At 35.7% G+C, this 24,085-nt stretch overlaps 1 protein-coding gene and 1 pseudogene across 6 annotated transcripts in view; one reads left to right on the top strand and one right to left on the bottom strand.

Moving 5' to 3' along the window:
- The window catches only part of EML6 (EMAP like 6), a 232,732-nt gene that overhangs the window by 186,415 nt on the left and 22,232 nt on the right, over window positions 1-24,085 (bottom strand). The gene's annotated exons all lie outside the window — the stretch shown is intronic.
- On the top strand, window positions 22,558-22,676 carry LOC120622446 (uncharacterized; annotated as a pseudogene).

Consider the following 24,085-nt stretch of genomic DNA (forward strand, 5'->3'; position numbering starts at 1 on the left):
GGTTCATTGCAAATCTGTCATCACTACCAGAAAAATCTCTCAACACCTTGGGCAGCCCTGCCACTCACTAATTGTGTGTCCTTGAGCATGATACTTACCCTTCTTCTGTTTCATTTGCAAAGTGAGGATAATGATTGGTATATCTAGTAAGGATATTGGGCCCATCCATTGTTTAAGTGCTCAGAGCAGTGCAGGCACATAGTAAGCACTCAATAAAGGAAAATCGTTATTTTTATTATTCAGTAGTATATCCTCATGTACAAAAAACCATATACTACTAGTTTTACCTATTCAAATTTTATACACAAATCCATAATACCAGAGCTAATACTTTCTTTCCTATTACTCCAAAGAAAAATTATAATTAAGCATAGGATTTGAACCTTTATAATTAAGTAGCATGTCAAATGCTTAGTGGCAAGAATGAACCATCTACCATACTCCAGCAACAATTCCAGCATTCAATTTCACAAAATTGAAATTATTATTCAAGTGACAAGCAATAATGCAGTTTATTCTTCGCTATAATCAACAGGACAAGTAATAACAAATGTTGGAGAGGATGTGGTAAAATAGGAACCCTCATATACGGCTGGTGGGACTGGACTGCGAATTGGTACAGCCACTATGGAAAACAGTAAGGAGGTTCCTCAAAAAACTAAGAATTGACCTACCATATGATCCAGCAATCCCACTACTGGGTATTTGCCCTAAAGACTTGAAAACTCATATCCAAAAAGATATTTGCACACCAATGTTCATAGCAGCATTATTCACAGTGGCCAGGACATGGAAGCAACCAAAATGTCCTACGATAGATGATTGGCTAAAGAAGCTGTGATACATATATACAATGGAATATTACTCGGCCATAAGAAGAGATGAAATACTGCCATTTGGAACAACATGGATGGACCTTGAAATAATCATACTAAGTGAAATAAGCCAGACAGAAATGTTGAAAATCACATGATATCACATATGTGGGATAAACCTAAAAGCAACAAATGAACAGGACAAACAAACAGAGACTCATGGACATGGACAATGGACTAGTGGTTACCAGAAAGGAGGGGGGAGGGGGAAGGTGAAAAATAAAAAAATAAAATGTTAAAAAAATCATGTATATATAGTATGAAAAAAATAAACTGGCATTTAAAAAAAAGGAAAAAAATAATGCAGTTTATTCTTAAGCACTATCCTTTAATCATATCTTTACAAAGATACCATTCCATATTTACAACCATATTGCAATAATTCCATTAGAAAATTGTATAGCATAAAGTATTTCTCTAAAGAATTATAATTATTATGTCTCATCTTAGAGAATGACATAATCTCTGTATATTTGTTTTTTAACTTTGAATTCTCCTCCAATATTATAGTTTCCTTAATTGCTGAGAAAAATAGAGAATATAGGAAGAAATAAGAGCAATATTAAACATTCACCCAGCTCAGCCCTCTTTGGAAAGGAACCACATGCAAAGAACATCTCTGCATTGGAAGTCAATTATTTTCCTGGACAGTCAACCATCTATTCATGCAAGTTTAAAGCTACAAAGGTCATTTTTGCCAATGCATTCTAAATGCTAAGAAATATTAAATCACTCTGGTTTTTGAACTTTTTAAATAGTTCTAGTTTTTGAACTACCTTTTTAAACAACCCAGCCTAGCAAATTGCTTAGATGTATGTAAGAGTACAGACTGAAATCATTTTTATCAAATTTAATTAATTATTCATTTCCAGTTACATTTCAATAGATATTTAATTAATAAATAAATTTAATTAATTATTCATTTCCAGTTACATTTCAATAGATATTACACAATTTGGATTAAAAGGCACTTAGGTGTATAATATTTATAATAGTGAAAAACTGTAAACAACTAAATGTCTCTTGGTTGGTTAAATGCATAGATGTTGGCATCTACACAGATAACTGTGAGGATATACACTCAACGGTAAGTAGTAGTGACCTTTGGAAAGCAGGATTAAGAGGTGGAGGGCATGGAGGAGTCTCATTCCACATTATACATTTCTATATTATTTGAAGATTTTACAATCATCTTGTTTCACTTTTTCAACTCTTGTAACGATTTTTTTAAAGGATATTCTAAAAGAACAAGTTAGCATCGTGTCAGATGGAGTTGAGAGAAACAGATGTTAAAATCTTGGATTTTCTTCTCCATTTCTACCACTGACAAGTTCATGAGACTGTGACCGAAATGGCTTTCCCCTCCTGTTGGCTTTGTCTTTCAAAATACCTACTCAGATCTCATTAAAACTGTACTTAAAGAAATCAAGTTCTGAAGCTCTGTCATTTCTCAAGTGAAAGTGTAAAGTATTAATTCATTCTTACACAATTATAGAAAGTGTCAAGTAGAATCTTTTATATATTTAATAGGCATTAATTGTACTCTTTATGATGCATTTATAATTATATTTTAGTTCTTTCTCTTCTTTCTTACCACAATAAAAATATGTAGGATCTGACTTAGTGCATGGCTGCAGCATCTCAAACAAAATTCTAAAATGGACCATGATTGTAACTATCATTTGGAATTATAGGAGCTTTTAGGGGTCAGTTTGGTGGGGCATAGAACTTTCTCATCATCTCAGACTGAAAATTCTTTTCTCTCTCTCCTCCTCTTTCATCACTCTCTCTCTCTCCCTCTCTCTCTATATTTAGCACAAAGTTCAGAGCCTTCTTTAGAAATAAATTTTAGCATTTAATAAGATTTACTGAAATCTAATACAAATCCTTCACCTGTCATCTTAAACTGATTTCATCTCATTTTCTTTTGAGAATTAACTCTGCATTTGCACACTGACATAATCCTAAACCAAACATTTAAACAGGTACATATAAATAGAAAAGGCCTTTCACCCCCAACAGTCTTAAGACCCCAAACAGTGGGGAGAAAATAGAAGGTCTAGTCAAGTTGACATTTCCAATCTTTGAATGTTGAGTGATAAATATCTAGATTACCTTTTGATTTAAACATTTTTCTTTACTTTTTCTTCTCTCTATAAGCTTAGATTTGAAGATAGAACCACTAGTATAGGTTCATATGTAACTATTTCCCAATAATTTTATTAAATTCGTTTCAGAAAGTCTACTTTAAAAGCAATGGAAATCTACTGTAAATAAATCATATTATAAAATAATTCACTTACTGAGTTTTAGAATTGTTTCTTTATCAAGAAATATGTGAGTACTTCAAGCAAACTTTCATTAATGTGACATTTTATGCCAATTTTGAATGTCATAGCATAGAAAAGGCTCCTCCTGTCACTGGAATCACTGCGCTGAGGTGGACGGTCCCTCTCAGGGGGAGGTGGGGAAAGGAATCTAGTGTCAGATGGAACTCATGACTCTGTCTCTCCCAGAAGTGTAATTAAAACATATAGAAGTTAAATGAGGCCCCTTAAGGACATAACACAATAATCATTATGTTTCTGGTTTCCAGAACTTTTCCTGTACTGTCAAGATGACACTAGATTCCTGTTTTGCTAAAAAGTAAATACTGAAAAGTCATGCTAACAGTAGACTAAAACTTTCAATATATATCTGAAATACAGAAAGCAAAGGGCTCAAATTTACATAGAACCCAAAGCAAAAAACCTGCAACCTAAAATTGGGCACAAGAGAATACTCAATTAAATGAACTCCTGCAGAACAGCTGGACCAGTTATAGGCTTTTCTCCATCACCCAACTATCACAGATACTCCAACCCCAGACCCCAGATAACTTGCTGACAGTGAAGGCATTTGGCTCCAGACTAAAATCTCAAGATGTGCACCAAAGGAAGCACCTTCAGGGCTGGGACACTTCCCTTCCGTAGGTGTTGAGCTCAAAAAGAAGCAGGTTAGAGTCTGCGGTAACTCCATGTTTCCCTAGGTGGGGATGGAGCTGGATGGCAAAGCTGTGTCCAGGAGTACAGCTGTTCTTACTTTGACAATTGTGGTAGAATAAAAGAAACCCCAATGAAATACAGAATAAAAAAACTACAACAATAATAAGATTTCATTAATTCAACCAAAGGTGGTTTTCGAAATAACAATAAAGTAGAAAAACCTTGTCAAATTAACTTCTGTATTTGATAGTTCCACTTTGGTGAAAACTAAAGCAAAGTCAGCACTACTATCTTTTCTAACGCAACTTATTAGAAGATGCCTTGACTAAACAACCAACATGGAGTAGATATTAAAGATTTTGCAACAAAATCTTTTATTTCCTAAATTTGATCATTAGATTAGGGATGGCCAACTCTCTTAATCCCATAGGGTGCTCTGAGAGAAAACTATCCCATTAAAATAGCTTTTGGAAATGCTACCATCACAACTAAGATTGATTGAGCACTTACTACAATCAGGTCCTCTGCATAAGCCCTCTACATTTTATTTGATCCTCATAACCACTCTATAATGTAGTTTGACAGATATGCTAGCTCTCTCCTTCTCCCTGTGGTGGAAACCAAAATGAGTCATCTAGATTCCCCTTCCTTGAAGAATTTGATGGCCCAGTTGCTGGTAATGCAGTCAGCAGACAGCCTCTAGTTGTTGATCTCTACAGGAGCCACTTTGATTACCAAGGCCTTGCCAAAGGTCACACCTATTCCCAGGCCATCCCATATCTAATGACTGATCGATACAGAAATATAAAGGCCTGGCCATCTCAGCTTCAGGGCAACCTGTAGGGGCCTGCTGAGGCTGTCATCAGGCCTGCACTGTAGCTTGACCTTTCCTTCTGTCCTCCCTTCCAACACTATTGATCCACAGAGCGCTCCTTAATAAACATCCTGCAAACTAAACTTTGTCTCAGTGTGATTTCTGGGGAATTCCACCCACAATACTCCCCTTCCTTCTCAGAAATAGAACATCCAAATGTCAGTGGGGCGCATGAATAAATGCCAAGAATAAGACCTCATTTCCTAGCTTTCTTTGGAACTAAGTGCGGCCATGCATCCAACCTTTGACCAATAAGATGAAAATGGAAATAGTGCCATTTCCAGGAGGTGCTCTTAGTGGGTGGAGAAAGACCCCTCCCTGTGCCCCTTTCTCTTTCCTGCTGGCTGGAATGCAGAAAGGAAGGCTGGAGACACAGCGACCATCTTCTTGGGGATCGACAAGCAACAAGATAAAAGGAGGCTCTGCGTCAATCATCAGCAGGGGGGCATATTGCCCCACTTTACAAATGAAGAAATGGACTAAGCAGTGTGGCCAAAGGCAAACTGATGGTAAATGGCAGAACTAGATTTGAATCTAGATCTATCTCCAAATTTATGCTATTATACCATACTGAGTTGCCTCTGGGAGAAAATTTGTTGACGATTTTGCTTAGGAGAAGTACGATTTTTGATTATCCATCTCCTTTGAGCACAGAATAAAGACATATGGATGTTCAAATAAAAACTTTAACTTAGCTGCAATAAAGAAGTTCCCAGTTGTAAATATTGTAGATTAAAGAAGGGAGGACAGAGATATGGCTCCTTCCGTAGAGATCTGAGACATTAGACAATGTAATTGAGAGGTAATTATCTAGCGATGCTTTGCCTAGAGATATAGATGTCAGCTCATAAATCTCCTTCTGGGCCTGCAATTCCTTTCTAAATACCAGCAATGCCTTTTCCTGTCTTGAGTAATGAGGGATGGAAGAAAGCTCGGCCCTTCAGGCATGACCTGCTAAACTGGGGGAGAAAGGGAGGAGTGGTCATCCCCAGCTACATTGGCCAGGCTATTGGCGCAGGAGAGGAAGACAGACTTAGTTATGGATCTGGGATAAGCACTGTGACAGCATGGCTGAGAATGCTGACAGAGAGAGGCACACAAGAAGCACCAGGGAATGCAGTTCCGAAGCTCATCTGAAGTGGCTTGTCCTCCCAGCTTTGGGCTACATACCGGGCTTCATTGCTAAGTGGTGCCTTCTGATCCTTAAGGACGAAGGTCACTTTCTATAAATCTGGTTCCTTCTGAGAGAAAAGATTTCTCTTAGCATAGCCACAGTCCTGGAGAGAGCCACGGCCTCGAGCTGGACAGTTAGCTCGCAAAGGTCACTCAGGTACTGACCCCTCCTGAAGCAGCGTGCCTGAAATCATGGAGGGGCTCTTTACTCTCTTGGGCATTTGGGCCTCGTCTTTCATAATCAGTTACTCTCTGACAAGGAGACAGGGGAACAGGCCAATGCCATCCTGCCCTGGGCCCAGCCATTAGTACCCGAGCTCTCAGATCACTGAGCCAACAAAATATTGAAAAGCACCTGGTCCCAAGACTCGCCCAAATGTAACATTTGATTAAATTAATCCAGAATAATACATGGACTTTGCTAATGTCATCACCTTCAGCAAACTGCAGTCATAGTTTTAACAGTTGTGTGTGAAAGAGACAATATTCTGTGGAAGGAACACATGGTCTCTGAAGTCAAACACAGCTGGGTGTGAAGCTCAGCTCTACTATTTACCAGGTGTGTAACCATAGGCCAGTCTCCCGACCTCTTTCATCTAAATTATATTGATAATATCAGCTTCACTGAAAAGCTGCTGTCAAATCGTGTCAGGGAATATGCATAAGGCATTCAGCACACGGTAAATAGTCAATATATGTTTGTCATTCTCATGAACAAAAAAGTAGACTCGGTTCAGGGAAAATTATATCTTGGAATGAAGTTATCAAATCTCCTTAAAGGTAAACAACATAGTTAAAATTGAATTGTCTCATAATATTTAACTTTATATGAAATGTTTTGTAATTTCCACAGTCCTGGATGACCATCCTCTGCCTGGTGAAATTCAGCAAAGTCTACATCTATTATCACCTATTTCCTTTTTCGTCTAAACCAACCAGATGGAATTATTCCCCTCTCCATCACATTTCCACAGGACTTCTCTCAGATCACTAACCAAGTCATTCGAAGTTCGGTTTTATGTACAGCGGTTTCTCCTACTATTTTGGAAGCCCTTTGATGACAAGAATCATGAGCTGTTCATCCTTAATCATAACTGCCTAGCACAGTGCCTGGCATAGAGTAAGAAGTCCATAAATACTTGGCAAAATTGCACTGAATTTAATAAATGTTGTAGATTCTATAGGTTTCATAAAAATTCCATAATCCTAATGGCAGCTGTGATCTTGGAGCATAAAGCATTTCAGAGACTATTTAGTGCTAGTACATTTCACTGTAGAAAATATCATTTTAATTTAGTTTGCATAGCCCACAGGGTCCTAGTTAACATTGAGTAGGAGAGATCCCATTTTTCATTACAAATCTGAAATTAATTCAATTTTCAGCTTTGCTTGCCTAGTCAATTTAATTCTAATTCGCATTTCGAAGAGGTAACACAAATGCAACTATCAGAGTAGAAAAATAGACTTCAGTTTTGCTGACCAGTGTGCAGTCATTTTATACATCAAGGAAACTGTGTGGACACCACATCGATCAACAGAATATTGGTCAACTGTGAAGAACAGCCTCGACCCAACTATATATATGTCTATGTGTGTATGAATACACACACATACACACACACACACATACACATACATGTGTATGTGATAGCTACCATTTTATAGAAGGCATTTTGTAGTAGACATTCCAAAAATGGCATTAAAAAAATTCATTTTCACAGAGAGCATCCTGCATCCAAAATTATGTGCATTTGTATTTATATATGCAATTAGCAATAGAAATGCAATTTCTATTCAATAGTTGATGAAGATTAGTTGACGCAGAAATGCTATGTAATTTAAAGATTGGCTTTTGAATAACTGCAGACAGATATCTACAATTAATGTATTTGCTCTGGTATGGGTAAGAAATGGTTGCCTGGGGCATTACAGGTGACAAAATGACTCAGAGGATGACAGAGAATGAGCACAATGAAAAAGAAAGAATCGGATACCAGAATATGAAACAACACTTACTCTATTCAGTTTTGGTTAAAAGCTTTAGGGATGATCTGGTGAGAAGGTGGTGAACCCAAACTGTAATTATAGTGGCCAAAGTGTGCAGCACACCATTAAGATTAACTATGTGATACATTACATAGGTTGGAGGACAGGGCTCAGTTTTTCTTGACTAATTCTTTCATCATCTCCATAAGGTGCTGAGTTAATTTCTTTAGGAATAGGTAAGGGGAGTTGAGATAAGAATTTTCGAAGTGACTACCTGGGTGCTTAATCTAGCAAACAGCAAAGGATGGTCTCTTAACAAGTGGGCCATGCTCCACATAAACATGGGGAACGTAATGATTTGGTAACAATTAAGAGGACGTAGAAAGCTTATGAAAGTCTGAAGCAGGAAGACTAGACAGACCACACAGAGGAGATAGAAGAGACAAAGAAAGAGTAACAAACAGTGTTGGTTTTGAAATGAAAATAGGCCACTCATATTTTGAAGAGCAGCCTGGAACACAAGTCATCCTGGATCACAGTGACCACTGTCTATTAATTCAATGAGAATCAACTGCCTAATAAGCACCAGGCACTGTTCTATGTGCTGCAACATGAAAGTAAACTAAACAGCCACGATCCCTACTGGTAAGAAGTCTACATTCTAGTTGGCAGAGGAGAAGGGAGATGACAATAAATACATACTCTATAAGGTATATAAAGTAATGACATAAATAGTGATTGGGGGTGGGGGACAACTACCACTATGTAAAGCTGGGAAAGATCTCTTTGACGAAATGAAATTGGGTTGAAGCCTAAACAAGAAGAACTAGTCATGCAAAGACCCAGAAGGAAGAAAGAGAAGGTGCTGAGGACCAACAAAGACAGTAAGTTGCCGGCGCCCAGCAAATCAGAGGGGAGCAGGAGAAGAGGCTAAACAGAAAGCCAGGCCATCATGCAAGGAGTCTGAATTTTTTCCTATCTGCTATATGATGCCAGCAGCAGATTGAGAAGAAAAGCAACTTTTTAAAATTATCTGGGCACTATGTAGAAAATGGGCTGCAGGGAGGGAAAAGAGGATGCCAGGAGACTTGTTAGAAGGTTAATGAAAAAGTCCAGGTCACGGGGTGGGTGGCTTCTACTAGAGAGGTAGCAGTGGAGTGAATAGGATATGAGAGAGAGAGAGTTGACAGGACCTGCTGGAAAGAAGGAAGGAGTGGGAATGGAAAGAATCAAAGACAATTCCCAGCTTTTGGGTCTGAGCGAGTAGGTGAATGGTAGTGCCATGTACTAAAATAGAAAGACTGGAAGAAGATTATGTTTAAGGTGGGGAGGATGTGGGATGGGATCAAAGGCTCTGTTTTGATCATGTCAGGTTTATATCTCCAAATGAAGATGTCAAGTGGGTAGTTAGGAACATGAGTCTTGAGCTCAGTGGAAGGATCAGGACTATAGATACCAACAGGGGGGTCGACATGGTGATAATTACAGGCACAAAACTGAGACTGTGGATGGGGAAGAGCCCTAGGGGGCTTCAATGCTCTGAGGTCAAGCATCCAGCCTAAGATACTAAGAATGCTGACAATGGAAAGAAGCCAAAAAAGAGTGTGGGGTCACAGAAATAAGGGGAGAGAATATGTTCTAAGAAGGAAGGAATGGCTAACTGTACTGAATAAGAAGAGATATGAGTACCCTGAATTTGTGAATATGGAGCTCATTAACAATATCAACAAAGGCAGGTTTGATGGAGTGGAGACAACAGAAGCCCAGCTAGAGCCAACGGGGGAGAGAACAGGAGGTGAGGAGTGGAAAATGGGGATGCTGGACTATTCTTTCATTAAAAATTAAGAAACTCACAGTCTAAGCTCTGAGTGCTAACATGTTCCCCTAAGAATTACTGCTGATTCCCTCTTAGAAAAACCAAAGGTCAAGAAAGGAACCAGTCATCAATTAATTTAGGATTAAAGCCCTGATGCAGTAATGTTCATAGCCATGTCACTTGACAGGAAGCAGGAAACAGAACAGGAAAGCAGTGGTCCCAAGTGCAGTGACATCCACCTTTACAGTAACCATGTGTCTGGACAGTTTACACTTGTCCCAGTGTAACTATTAATGACTCTCAAAGTGTCCTGGGTTGGATGATACATTATATCATTACCCTATTTATATATTTATAGTTCAGTCTCCTTACCCAACCCTGGATGAGCCCTCTCACTTAGGTGAAGTCAAAATCACTATTTAAGTTAGAAAACTGTCCAAGACTGGTTCCAGCGAAGAAGCTAAGGGCAAATATCTGAGTATATCAGTAGACTGTCAATTTACTTGGGAAATATTATAGGTTTCACCATACCATTTCATAGAATGTAATATTATCCCATTGCCAAGAACCAAATTCTAAATTACGATAATATAATGTACCAGTTAATATTAAATCACAGCATATAAAAAAAATAGTGATGTGCTTAGAAAAAGGCCTAAAAAAAGACCCACATCAAATTGTTTATAGTGGCTGCCCATGAGAAGTGAGAGTTCGGGTGGACGAGGCAAGAACTCCTATTTTTAATTTTATGCACTTTATAGTTTTCAATGTTTTATTTTTATAGTGAGCATGTACTACTTTTGAAATTTAAAATTTTTGAGTTTATTTAAACCAATTTCTCAAAAATAAGATCTATGATAGATTAGGTGCACAGTATTAAAATGTATATCTCTAGGCCTAATCCTGGTACCTGATGCTGCTGGCTTTGACAAATAAATTAAAGTGAAACCACATGTCCTCTGCAGCATCCTCTATAGCAATATTTACAACTAGAATTATGATGAAGTCTCCTGACAAGACTACTAATTCATCAAAGCCTCCTGACAACCCACTGGTACACACTGCAGCCAGTTTATTTACAAAGTCCTGTCAGATTCTGATGTCTCAATCAGTTCACCTGTACATTGTATTCTGATTAATTAAAATAAGTCCACGTCCCAGTTTCTTGGCTAGAGTGATTCTTAGCTGCCCAGGTTTTAGCTAAAAGCTAAGAACCACACAGCCAAAATCTTAAGCAAACAAAGTCCCTACAGCTCTCACTGACACATAAGCTTGTCCCAACTCCAGCTCTGTGATGCAGAAGTGAAGAGTTTCCAGGGCAGTTATGTGAGCCCTACTTACCAAAAAAAAAAAAAAAAACCATCTCATATTTTTCCAAGTCATGCTAAAATTCTAAGTTATCATATCCACATGTCATTGGCATTATGTAGATATAAACATGAAGTATTTCAATTGGAAGAAATAAATCATATATTAGAATTTAGACTTTTTTGTGTGATTTTCATCTGTATAGAAGCCAAAATCTCATTCAGTTTCTGAAAAAAAAGGAGATAATTTTGAGTAGAATCAATTATATACCAAAACATATTGAACTAGAAAAGTTTTAGAGTTGTAAAGATTCTTAGAGATGATCTATCTTTTTTACAAATGAGAAAATAAATTCAGAGCAGATAATGGCATGTCCAAGATCACACAAAGTTAATAGCAGATCTTGGACTAGAATCTGGGTCTCCTGACTCAACATCTCTATCATGTTGCTTACCACGAATGAAGTAAATTCTTAGGAACACTCTATATAGAGATATTTCTGCAAGCTGACTATATAACGATAAAACATAATCTACTTAATGTAAATAAACTATTTACAGTATTCTTATTGCTGTGTTGCCTGCCACCCTGAAAACTTTTCAAGAGTTAATTCAAAATGCCTCGACTCACAGTGGGAAGAAAAATCGCAGTGGGGACAAACTTAAAAATGTCTTTGAAATGTAATCCTTGAAAAGCTCTCTCTCAGTAGGTTAGAGCAATAAGAAGCCAAAACATTGCTAAATTAGTTTGACTCTGATAGCTGCTGAATCTTTTTAAGTTATATTAATATAAATAAATAAATAAACAAACCTAAATAAATGGCATCTCTAAGATCAACTAAAGCTAAACAAAGTGCTTTCATTGTTCTTAAAGACCAATGAATTAAGAATTTTTTTTTTTATCTGTTTAGGTACAAGGATGAGAACTGAAACAGGTTATCACCAGTCAGAAAAGCCCTTCAAATAAGATCTCACTCCACAATGTTACTTTTCTGGAGGTCTACTCCTGAACCAATTTAGAAAAAACTTACCTAGAATACATTTCCACAACCTCTGCAAAGCCTAAGAATCTTTATCCAGAATGAAATCACATGCAGATGTTTGTAAATGAAAATTAGACTTTAATCAAAAGTATTTCTTACAATATTGTTTTTGCAAGTTAAAGCTATTACAATTGTGTGCATGTGTGTGTATTTTTCTTTTCACATGACCTAATTACTCCACAGGCCCAGGCAGACTACTCAATAAATGTGCATTACACTCAACTGAATTGAAATACAAACAGTAGAAATAAAATAATATGCATGTGAAATAACTCTTTAGACTATGAACTAAAAGTATAAGCTTCGGTGTTTTTTTAAGATAAAATATGCTTTTCCAATCTTACATACATGTTATTTATTTTATCTAGTAGATTCTACTTTATCACCATAAAATAAAGCTACAAAACTATCTCTGTGTTGATCCATAAGAATCTATGTTTCTTTCCAGCTGTAGGTTCTTCTTCATCGATACTGCATCCTGAAAAAATTAGGGATTGTCAAACTCTCATGTTAATACTGAGTTAAATTGTGTTTATGCTGCAACCAGCTCATACTTTGTCACAACAATGTCATAAGAGGATTCAAGATGCTTCAAAGAAAGAATGACAGCAAACAGATGCTCTTAAAAAACCTCACTCGAGGAGAGTAATTTTGACAAAATGATGTGAAAACAGGCTATTCTGCTAGAGATTTAATATATTAGATGCTACCTTTAGCTGTAATTGCAAATAAAGGGAAGAAGATGATTCTATCATAAAAAGTATTTGTTATGAAGTTATTTATTTGTGGTGGTCACCAGGACTACACAAATACAATAAGGCATAGTGCTAAGAGAACTATGAAAGAATTCTAAGGCTAAACAAAGGATATTTATATTCAAAATAAAACAGAAATCTAATAAGAAAACCACCATTTGGTGACCATCGTAGTAATGATTGATTAAAGCATGAATCATATTTGATGCTAAAACCCATGGTTGAAAGTTTGATACGGAACATATTTACATAGTCTCCAAGTATCTATCTTCCCACAAGCTACTTATTAATTATAAAGGAAAAATAGTAACTTTAGAGTAGAGAAATCTGGCAGATGCCACCTAAACCAAGTGACTAAAGTTAACATCATCAGTAACAGTACGAATCAACATGATGTACCTTTTGAAAATATGTACAGAGGCAAATACATCACTTATATGATATTTCTGCCAAAAATGTATAACCCAAATCATGAGAAAAATTGAACAAACTCAATTTGAGAGAAGTTTTACCAAATAAATGGTAAAAATATCAAGGCCACAAAAGACAAAGACAGAGCAAATGTTCTAGATTAAAGAATAAAGAAACGATATATATACATAACATGTGATCTGGGATTTCCTTTTGCTCTAAAGGACATTATTAGGACAACTGTCAAAATATTAATCAAATTTGTAGATCAGATAATAATGCTTTTAAATGTTAATTCACTAATTTTGGGAATTCTATTGTGGTTATGCAAAAAAAAGTCCTTGTTTTTAGTATTCAGGGAAAAAAGGCCATCAATCAGGTCTGCAACTTATTCTAAATGGTTCGAGAAAAAAATACATGTCTATATACATATACATGTTTGTGTATATGTATATGCATGTATGTGTATATTATGGATGGATGGATAGATAGATAAAGGAAGGGAAGGAGAGAGGGAGGAGGGAGGAAGAGATAAGATGAGAAGGTGGATGGGAGATGGTAAGAGAGACAATATTAAGTCGAACGTGGAAAAATATTAACATTTAGGGAATCTGGGTGTAGGATATAAGGATATTCTTTGTATTAGTCTTGGAACTTTCCTGTAAGTCTGAAATTATTTCAAAAAAAAACTAAAAAAGAAACTAGAATGTATATACATAAGAAATGGTTAAAATATTTACTAAGGAAGTAATAATCGATTAAGTAGCTATTATGTGATAGAAATGGTGCTAGGTGCTGTAGAGACTACAGTAAGAAGAATGTATAAAATGTTTTTGCCCTTAAACTTATCGAAGAAAGAGGTTTAATAAAATAAAATAATCAATACAGTTCAAAAATAGTAGATATATAATTAAATGCTATATGTTTGCATAATTAATTCACAACAATTTCGAGCCACCGTTTAAGACTTAAAGTAATGACAAACTATATCAAAAATATATGATCTGTCATTATTTCTGAGCTTACAAATACACTAGTAAATAATTTCTAAAAATATGCTTATATGTGCATATAATTGCACACAAGAATTTAGAGGCTGAATATAATAAAATATTTACTGCTTCTAAAACTTCTACAATCACTTGCATTTGAAATGCAGGTAATTTCTCCACTGAAAAGTAAGATATCTAAAAATGTTATTATAATAAAGTAGAAAATAGAAAAAATATTCTAATAAGGGTAAAAGAGAGAAATTTACAAATTTAAAAGAAATAGAAATAAATATACACCACCAGCATGAACATTAGCTAACTATTCATATGTGTTACTTAACCATTTCCCACTAATCAAATGTCAACAACCCCAGATGGAGAAAATCCGATAAAAGCTTTAATGGAAGCACTCATGGATAAATTTTAGCATAAGCAATTTTGTAAACTGAAGAGGTTAAATTGGAGAATCTGGCATGTCCTACATATACTGAATAAAAGTAAAGCTGAAAAAGCCACCTTGGCCTTTTGCTGCTCCGTTTCGCCAACATAAGTTTGATTCTGCTTGGGCAGAATATTATTTAACTAGTCACTGCACTGATAAGTGATGTTCTTAAAAATCAAGTTCACCTTTCAGCTCATCCTTGTATTTACTGAGGAGGGCACAATTTAATCTTGCCTCCCCTAAAGTTAAAGCCAGAGGATATCACTTAAGCCACTGAATAAGTGTTAATGTAAGCAATGCAAACAAATCCACATTAGCAGCAAGAGGCAAACAAGTGCAATTTAAGGTTAATGTACCTCAGATTCCTTGAACAAGTGGAGTGCCCCAAGGTTTCACAAGCAATAGGGATAATAAATTTATTTATGATTAGTTTGGGGGATCAGATGTTAATTATCAGTTCAAACTTTTTCCTCTCAGTCTAATCTCATGAATTCCATATTTTCTTTAATTGGCTCTCATTTGAATTTTCTGACTTCATAACGTGTGACTAATAATATTTCTGCCAGGTCCACTTTGTGTCAGTTTGTTTTGTATTAGGAAATTATAGGGACTTGATCTTACTTTACATGTAGACAGACACACAGTATACATGGTTGCTCTTGACAACATTTCTCAAACAAAAGAATGAAAAGAATTAGGTTGGGGTTTAAATTATGACCTTGGATAGGTTACTTAATGCTTAGCCATTTTTTGCCAACCTCAAAGAAAACAAAACATTGACTAAAAAGGCAAAAGATCAAATTGGAGAAGACCGGAAGCCTGAGAATGCCCCTATCTTTCCATTTCCATCCCATTCCTGGGTCAAAATCCTAAGAGATGGCACAGAACCACGAAGATAGTTTGGGGGAGGCCTCCAAGAGCTGCGGATCTTGAACTTCACTTACTAGCCTCTTCCTGGCAGAAGTCTGAAGCTGCCTCGGATCCAAGACGCCCCCAAGTGTCATATAGGGAAGGCACCAGGCCTTTCAGGGCACCCCAAACCTGCTGAGGCTTTTTTCCAATGAAATTAATGTTATTCCCAATCTGTACCTTAACCATTTTGAACTACATTTAGTCTTTTAGGATTCCGATGTTTCACTTCTACATTTTTTCTATGCCTTAGAGAATAGTCACTACACCAGTATCCTCTACCCACTTACCCATCCCAAAACAACACAGACACATCCAGCCAAACACTATGCTCCATTTCAAATTATCAATATTCTTTAATAGCAGATTACTAACTTAAAAAATAAAAGGTCTGAGTATATCTTGTTTTTTATAGTCCTGAGTTTTAGAATCTTGTTCATGTTCTACATGTTAAAAAAAAATTTAACAAGGATGGGGGCAGGTCCTAAAATTCAATGCCAACTAAAATAAATGAACCCAACTATATTTAAAATGAATAACATTACCATACCGAATTTTTAAAAACAGAACTAATTCAAAGAACTTCTGAACACAGAACTTTGTCTAGTCTCAACATAAAGAAAAATAAAAGACCTGCAAATAATCTTGAACTCTTCTAGGTAGGTTTATGTTCAATACCTAGTCGTCGTGTATGGCAATCCTGAAACTATTCTGTGTGTATTGCAGGGCTGATCGAATGAGTAAATGGCATTAATATTTTTTTGTGAGCCAGGCTTCTCACCATGGAAGAAGGGAGATACAAATAGGAAATGGGAAAAGACAAGAAAAAGCTTGGGGTAGGGAGCTACGTTGGATGGAATTGGAAGTGTTAGTATATCTCAAGATCTTTAAATATATCTCCATCTTTTTAGCTGTATCAATGAAAGTGTGTAGGTAGGTAGATGTATTTCCCAGATCTGCTGAAAAGGTCACGAAGCAATGACATTCTAGTACAGCAACAATGACAGACCTTGGGTTTTAAATACCAGTCACCACTGAAAGAGCCAGTGCTGCTTGAAGAAACAGTTGATTCCAGCGCTGGTGCAGGGAAAGTACAAGATAGACCTGAAACAGCTATTTATGCCGAAAAGTCATAAAGTGTTTTTAAAAATTATAAGAGCATGTCAAAAAGATGCAGGAAATAGCTTAAAGGGTCTCCTACTGGCTCTAGGGATTTGAGCATCAAAATAAATTAGAGCAGGAAGCACTTCATTATAGCAGAAAGCTGATTGATAAATATAGATGGAATATTAGAGTTTTAAAAATCATAAATTCAGACATAAATTGGTAGCAATGGACACTAAATTTGAAGATGAGAGAAGTCTGATGAGGAATAGGATATTTATACAGTCTTAAGGTGTTTCTCCACAAATTACTTATTAATTACAAGAGGAAAAATAGTAACTATGCAGCAGAGAAAATGGATAACACTTTAATGATCAATTTTAACGTGATCAAATTTAACATTGCCAATAACGGACGAATAGACACCATGCACCTCTGGATATGATGCCCTGAGGAGGACACTATCACACTCGAAGTACCTCAGGGAAAAATGCATACCCTAAATCTAGTCATGAGGAAACATCAGACCAACAAAACTTGAAGGACATTAGGACATTCTGTAAAATAACTAGCCTGAATTCTTCAAAAATATCCATGTCCTAAAAGACCAAAAAAAAAAAAAAAAGCCTGAGACACTTTTCCAGATGAAAGGAGACTAAAGAGACATGACAACTACATTCAATAGATGAGCTGGACTGGAACAACTGACTAAATTAGAATATAGACTAATATATGGTATTTATAGATAATAGTATTATGTCAATGTTAAATTTCCTGAATTTAATAACTGTACTGTGCTTATATAAGAGAATATCCTTTCTTGTAAAGCTGTAAGTTTTAGTATTAAGAATAGAAGGGAATAATGTATGCAACCTCCCTTCAAATGATCCAGAAAAAAGCAATATTAATATATACCTATAAAGAGGAAGACCAATAAGACAAATGTGTCAAAATACTATAAAGATGGATGAAATCCATAGGCTATTCTTGCTATTTTTCTGTAAATTTGAAATTATTCCAAAATGAAAATTTGAAAGTTTATATTTTGAACTTAAAGTATAAGTACCTACAACTAGTTTTTAACCATTTTAAATGTTTCCATATTATAATTCAGACAAAATCAAGCTATACCCACAAAGTTAATGATTTCTGTTAGTGAAAGAAGCACTTCTGATCAAATTATATGTAATTCATAAATGTATATTTTCATGCTTTTGTGATTTTTAAAACAACCAAATATTTGATATTTCAATTTGTTATATTCACATATTAAAGCATACTTTAGATAAAACTGGTAAACTGCTCTGAAAATGGAAAAATAACTTATTTGACTCTCTTATTAGTAATTACAAGCATTTAAATACCAAAATTTTTTAAATTCCTGATACATCCCTCCAAGGTTAGTGGAAACAGGAATCTTAATTTCTGCTTTTTTTTTAAATTTAGCGTTTTATTAATGTTAATGTTTTATATATTTATATACTATATATTTAATATATATATTATTTACTGTTCTACTCTTCGGTTTGCAAAATTCAAGTTTATAACACTGAACAAGTTCACTCCACAAACTGGGAATATAAATGACATTGTAATCTATTTAAAATCATACTCTCATATGATCTATAGATGAAATACCTATATGGAAGGAAAATAATTTCTCAACAATGATGAGTCATTGTCATTCAGCTATACTACTAATGAGAATAAGGTATAAATTAAAATCATAAAGGTGAGAAGCTTAAAATCTAGTTTTTAAAATAATTTGTGATTAACTTCACTAGCAGAAACTTCAAAAGCACTGATTACTAAACTCAGAATTTCTCAGATCAATAAAAACATCACTGGTCACCATTCATCATACTAAACCTCATCTCTTCTATATTCAGGAAGTTCGTATTCTAGGCTACTCCGGATACAGAGGGTAACCTCCAGTTTTTCCATCTGTCCCGGATTCTTCTAGTAAATACATTCTTTTCATTTCAAAGCAGGAGGAAGAGGTTGGGGTGGGCAGCTGGGGTACCAGTCTCCTGTACACCTCCACCATTTTTGAAACCCTCCAAAGTCTTAGGCCAGAGGAGCAGTTAGCTGTCAAGGTTTGCTTGTGAGAGGAAAAAGTGGAACATTTGCAAACTTACTTCTCTATATAAGAAAGGAAACCCAGACAGAAATACATTTGACAAAAAAATTAAATTTGATAGTTCATCATGGGAAACAGGTCCTCTTTCAGGCCTGCTGCCTCTCGGTAGTGCAATTCTGCAGAATATATTACATCTAAAAAAGGACATAATTATGACTGACCAAGCCCACCTCTAGATATCTCTCTAGTAGGACATTCCCTATGTGTACAAGTTACCAAAACACTGTTTGAAAAGCAAAAGAAACTAAATATCTAGCAGCAGGAGAATTTATTTAAGAAGAGAAAAAACACAGGCCCAAAGAATACTGTGTCAATTCTTGGGTAGATATGTGAATATAAAGATCTAAAAAGATACACATCAACTGGACTTTGGGTGGTAAACACATAACAGAATATATAGATGTCAAATGATAATGTATACCTGAAAATTATATAATTGTATTAATCAATGTTAACCCAATAAATTTAATTTAAAAAATTAAAAAAAAATAAAAATAAAAAGATACACATCAAACTCAGCAGTGGTTAACCTCTGGAAATTACAGAAGGAGACTGGGAATGGAAACTAAACCTTTATCTGGGATGTTCTAAAGTTTAAAGGAAAAATGTATTCATGTACTACTTAAGTAATTACAATTAATTTTCAAAGATTAAAAAATGGATCAAGTTAAACACTAAGTAAATTTAAATCAGAGATCAATTTGATTATAAAATAAGGGAAACAAATAAATACCAATAATTAGGCTGTTTGAATTATTAACATATTTAAAAAATCAGAGAAATGGCCCACAATCAGTCTGAACCTTGATCTTGCTGCAGATTATAAATCCTACTAATTCTAAAGAGACTTAACTATCTTATTTCCTTATGTATACTTAAAATTTTTAAGAAATCATTAGAAAAAAGGAAAGAAGGGAGAGAGGAAGGATGTAAGTTTTACTCCAAGTATTACAACTAATTTTGTTTGACTTCAAACTTCAATCTTGAATCATGATTTGAGTGGTGGGGAGAGGAATGACAACAGAAAATTCTCTCAAAAATCTTTGATTTAAAATAAAATAACAAAACAAGAGGGAGGGGGATATGTTCTACCACAGAGACCTTGAGTATGCCAGACTCTAGAGAGTTGTAACGATCAGCTCTTTTTCAGTAGGGGGTATGAAAACCACTCTCAAACCACGGGAAATACATTTAGGTCATGTAGGCAGTTAGCAAGATGAATGACTCCACTTTTTAAAAATAATTCCGTTGATAGAAGAGGAATACATTAATTTGCATCTTGCTCTGAACCTGATTAGTAAAACTTAAGGAATGGTTCTCTCACATATGTAAATTTTTTTCTTAAATGCAAAAAAAAAAAAAAAATGTAGCACTAAGGGGCTAGACATTGGCAAATTATATATCTTCTATAAAAGGTGAGAGGTTTATTGCTACATTTATTTCATATATTAGTTTGTAACTTCTTCTGGTGGTTACCCAGAAATCACAACATATACCCTTGACCTCTAAAAGCTTTATGCTAATCCATATCTTTACCCTCTTTCCAGAAAGAACTTGGAATACTTTAAGTCCATTTAGCCCTTTTTAACTTAAATACTAATACTAATGTTGTTATGCATTTCTTTAAATTACACATATTTTTAAATTTAACAAGATATTATTACTATTGTTTTCTATAGGCAGTGTTCATTTACCCACATATTTACGGCTGGTCCTTCTGTTATCTCTGACTTTCCAACTAGGATAATTTTCTTCTGCCTAAAAAACACCTTTTAGAATTAAAAGAAGATTTGCCACCTGCAAACCCACAGTAAAAGAAATTCTAAAGGGTATTCCAATACTGTGGGTCTGTTGGTGGCAAGTCCTCTCGGAGCTTTTAGTCTGAAAATGTCTTTATTTTCCCTTTCTCTTCCATTATCCTGTTGAGAAGTCAATTATTAGTCGAACTGTTCTCCTGTGAAAGTAATCTATCTTCTTTCTCTATAGACTTTTAATTTTCTCTTCACCCTTGATTATCTGCAGTTTCACTATTATATGTCTAGGTGTGAAGATCTTTTCATTTATCCTGGTTAGAAGTCTTTCTGCCTCACAAGTATGAGGATTGATGTCTTCTATCAGTTCTAGAAAACTTTTCAGCAATGATATTCTTAAATATTGCTTCTGCCCCTATTCTCTCTCTCTCTCTCTCTTTCTGTTCTTTTGAGTCACCTAATGAATATACACCAAACATTTCTGCTGATTTTTGTCCCTTTTGTCTTGTCTACTCATATGCCTAGTCAACTCTGTGGCTGGACATTGTATTTGAAAAATTATCTGCAGAAGTAATTTAAAGTGTGGATGCTATTATTCTCCACAGAGGATTTGTACTTGCTTCTTCCAGACTCCCGAGGCCCTAGAAGGCCTATCAAGCCAAGTTCCTTGAATTACCTAAATGACAGGAGTCCAGGATTCAAGCTGTATGAGGGATACTTTGCTTCAAGTTCATCTTTATTCCCAGGGTGCAGCTCAAAGCAAAGGATGAATACACCAACACTTATGGATTCATATCAGGGTCCAACTTTTGTCACCCTAACCCCTTAAGGCCTCCAAAATCACAGCTTCTCATCCTCCCCAAGAGACACCCCCAGGGGAAAAATAGCTCCTCTGCATCCTCAGCTTCTCTGAAATCTCAGCCCCAGTAATTACCCACTATCTCACTATCTTTTTTATGTTTTTTAGAAGATTTTATTTTTATATTTCATCTCACTTTTCTAGTTGTCTTCATTGAGAGAACTAGCTCAAATTACCTAGTCTGCTATTAGTAGGTATTACTGGAAACTTACATTTATTCAAAAATAGTCAAAGAACTATAGCAGTAGTTATCACCTTAACACAACCTAACGTTTAGATCTAATTAAAATGTCTCAATTCCAAATAGACCATGAATGCTCTCTCCTGAGCATCAAACAATAGCTTGATGATGAAGATTTACTGATATAAATCCAACTTCTCTCTGTATTTAAATGAGGTAGCACATGTAAAGTTTTTAGAGGAGTATCTGACACATAGTAATCACTCAATGAACATTATATAAAAGTTTATTATTGCTATTTCCAAAATAAGCGAATCTTTACAGTGTTTCCCCACAATTATACAGGTTACCACCAATATTCCTATTCTAGTGTTACCATGAGAAATACTCTGGAAAACCAAATTCATTCATTCATTTAGCTATAAAAAAAAAATCTTCAGACAGTATTCCTAAACTGAGGTTTTGAGAGTAGCCACGAGAAGTACCAGTCAAAGCCACTGTAAACTGTGGGCTTAATTATCAGATATGCATCTTGATATTTATCCAATACGAACTTGTCATTTCTTATCACCTGAAAAGAGGACACTATAGATACAACAACAGACTGTTCTATACTCACACATTTCACAACTAAAAATGGAATTGAAAACACTCAGTAGAAGTCGCTTCATCGTGTATAAGAGTGAACCACAGAGGAAGCCGTATGCTGACTGACAAACTTTCCATCACAATTTTTGTTTATGTATTATATGTGGAAGTGATAATGGAAAGAACCTGTATAGCTCTAAAAGGCAACTTATGAACCATCCACATTTTATGCTTTGAACAGCAGCATCCCTGCATCACCCTACACCGCTCTATGAAGGAGTGTCACCTGGAATGCAGCAAAACATGCACAAAGAACAGTGCTCTCAGACCAATCTGTAATCCACCCCTGAGAAGCCTCTTAAAATATGTCTACGGCCATGCTACCCTGAACAAGCCTGATCCCACCTGATCTCGGAAGCTAAGCAAGGTTGGGCCTGGTTAGTACTTGGATGGGAGACTATCTAAGAAGACCAGGTATTGTAGGTGTAAAAAATAAAAAAAATAAGGGATTGCAAGCTGGCAATCTGTGAGGTCAACCAAGGGTTGCCTCACCTAAAAAATAATAATAATAATAATAATAATAAAAGCCTCTTGAAATAAGATACGGCATCATATTCATTTAAGAAATATTTACTAACACCTAGTTTCAGCCAGATACTTTGGTAGCAAATAAATATATAATGGTGAACAAGATAACATGATCCTGGCCTCCCAGAACTGAGTCTGCTCATAAAGAAGAGAGAGACAGAGATAAACATGTGACTGTATTACAGAGTAATAACTACCATGATGAAGAAATTATAGGGTACTGGGGGAGAATAAAAGGAATGGGAAATCAAGAAAAGTGTCCCAGGAAAATCACTTTTAAACTGAAACCTGAGAGATGAGTAAGAGTCAAGCAAAGATGAGAAGATAGAACATTCCAGAAATCACATATATAGAAGCCCAGAAATAAGAGAAACCATTCTGGCCAAGCAGACACAAAGGCTAAGCCTACTCTATAGGGCTGTCTCCATCATTAGGAAAGGCAGGACTCCTACCAAAAACATTATTCCATATTGTTTTGTTACAAAAGAAAACAAACCACCGTCAGGAAGAGTCAGGAGACACAACAAACAAGAAAATGAGCACACACGAGCACACACACACACCCAAAGACTTAGAAATAATAGAACAATTAGAAAGATTTGAAATATATTTAAGTCAATAAAAAAAAATAAAAGAAAGTATAGATACCACAAGTAATAATACAGAAGAAAACCAAAACAAACTGAAAATCAAATAGAACTTGTAGAAGTAAAAAATATGTAGTCATTGACATTCAAAATCCAAAGCAACACATCTAGTTTTAAAGCATTTATCTATGCTTCTCTCTAAAACCAAACTAAAAAGATAGGGAGTTATTTTAAAAGACATAAATGTACAGAGAGAACAAAAAATGAAAAAATATACAAGAGAAACTGGAAAAGACAAAAAAGAGCTGGACAGCAAATGATTAAGCGGTGACTGATTTTAGAGCCTAAGCTGAAATCCAAGCCCACCAGAGTGGAAGTGGGAGGTGGGAGGGGCAAGCCAGAGAGCAGCAGCCCGCTCACAGCCACAGCCAGAAACCTGGAAAGGCTCTGGCCTTAGGGATAGGAGACAGCGCTGGAGGCAGGAGTGGAGGGTGGAGGGAAGTAGGAGGACTAGTTGAAAGTTTGTATAAAGAGTTGTTTAGTCCACCAGATATCTTCCTCCCACCCCAGCAGAAGGCAGGAGGTTTACTTTCTAGGGAGGCTGCCCAGCTCAGAGGGTTGACGCCCACTCAGGAGGTGAAGTAAGACATCTCCTCTACTTGGTTACTTAGAACCCTGGCAGTTAGGAACCCAGGCAAGAGATTCAGGGATTTCTTTCTA

The sequence above is a fragment of the Pteropus medius genome, unplaced genomic scaffold, assembly GCF_902729225.1.
Source record: "Pteropus medius unplaced genomic scaffold, Ma_sr-lr_union100, whole genome shotgun sequence".
Lineage (NCBI taxonomy): Eukaryota > Metazoa > Chordata > Mammalia > Chiroptera > Pteropodidae > Pteropus > Pteropus medius.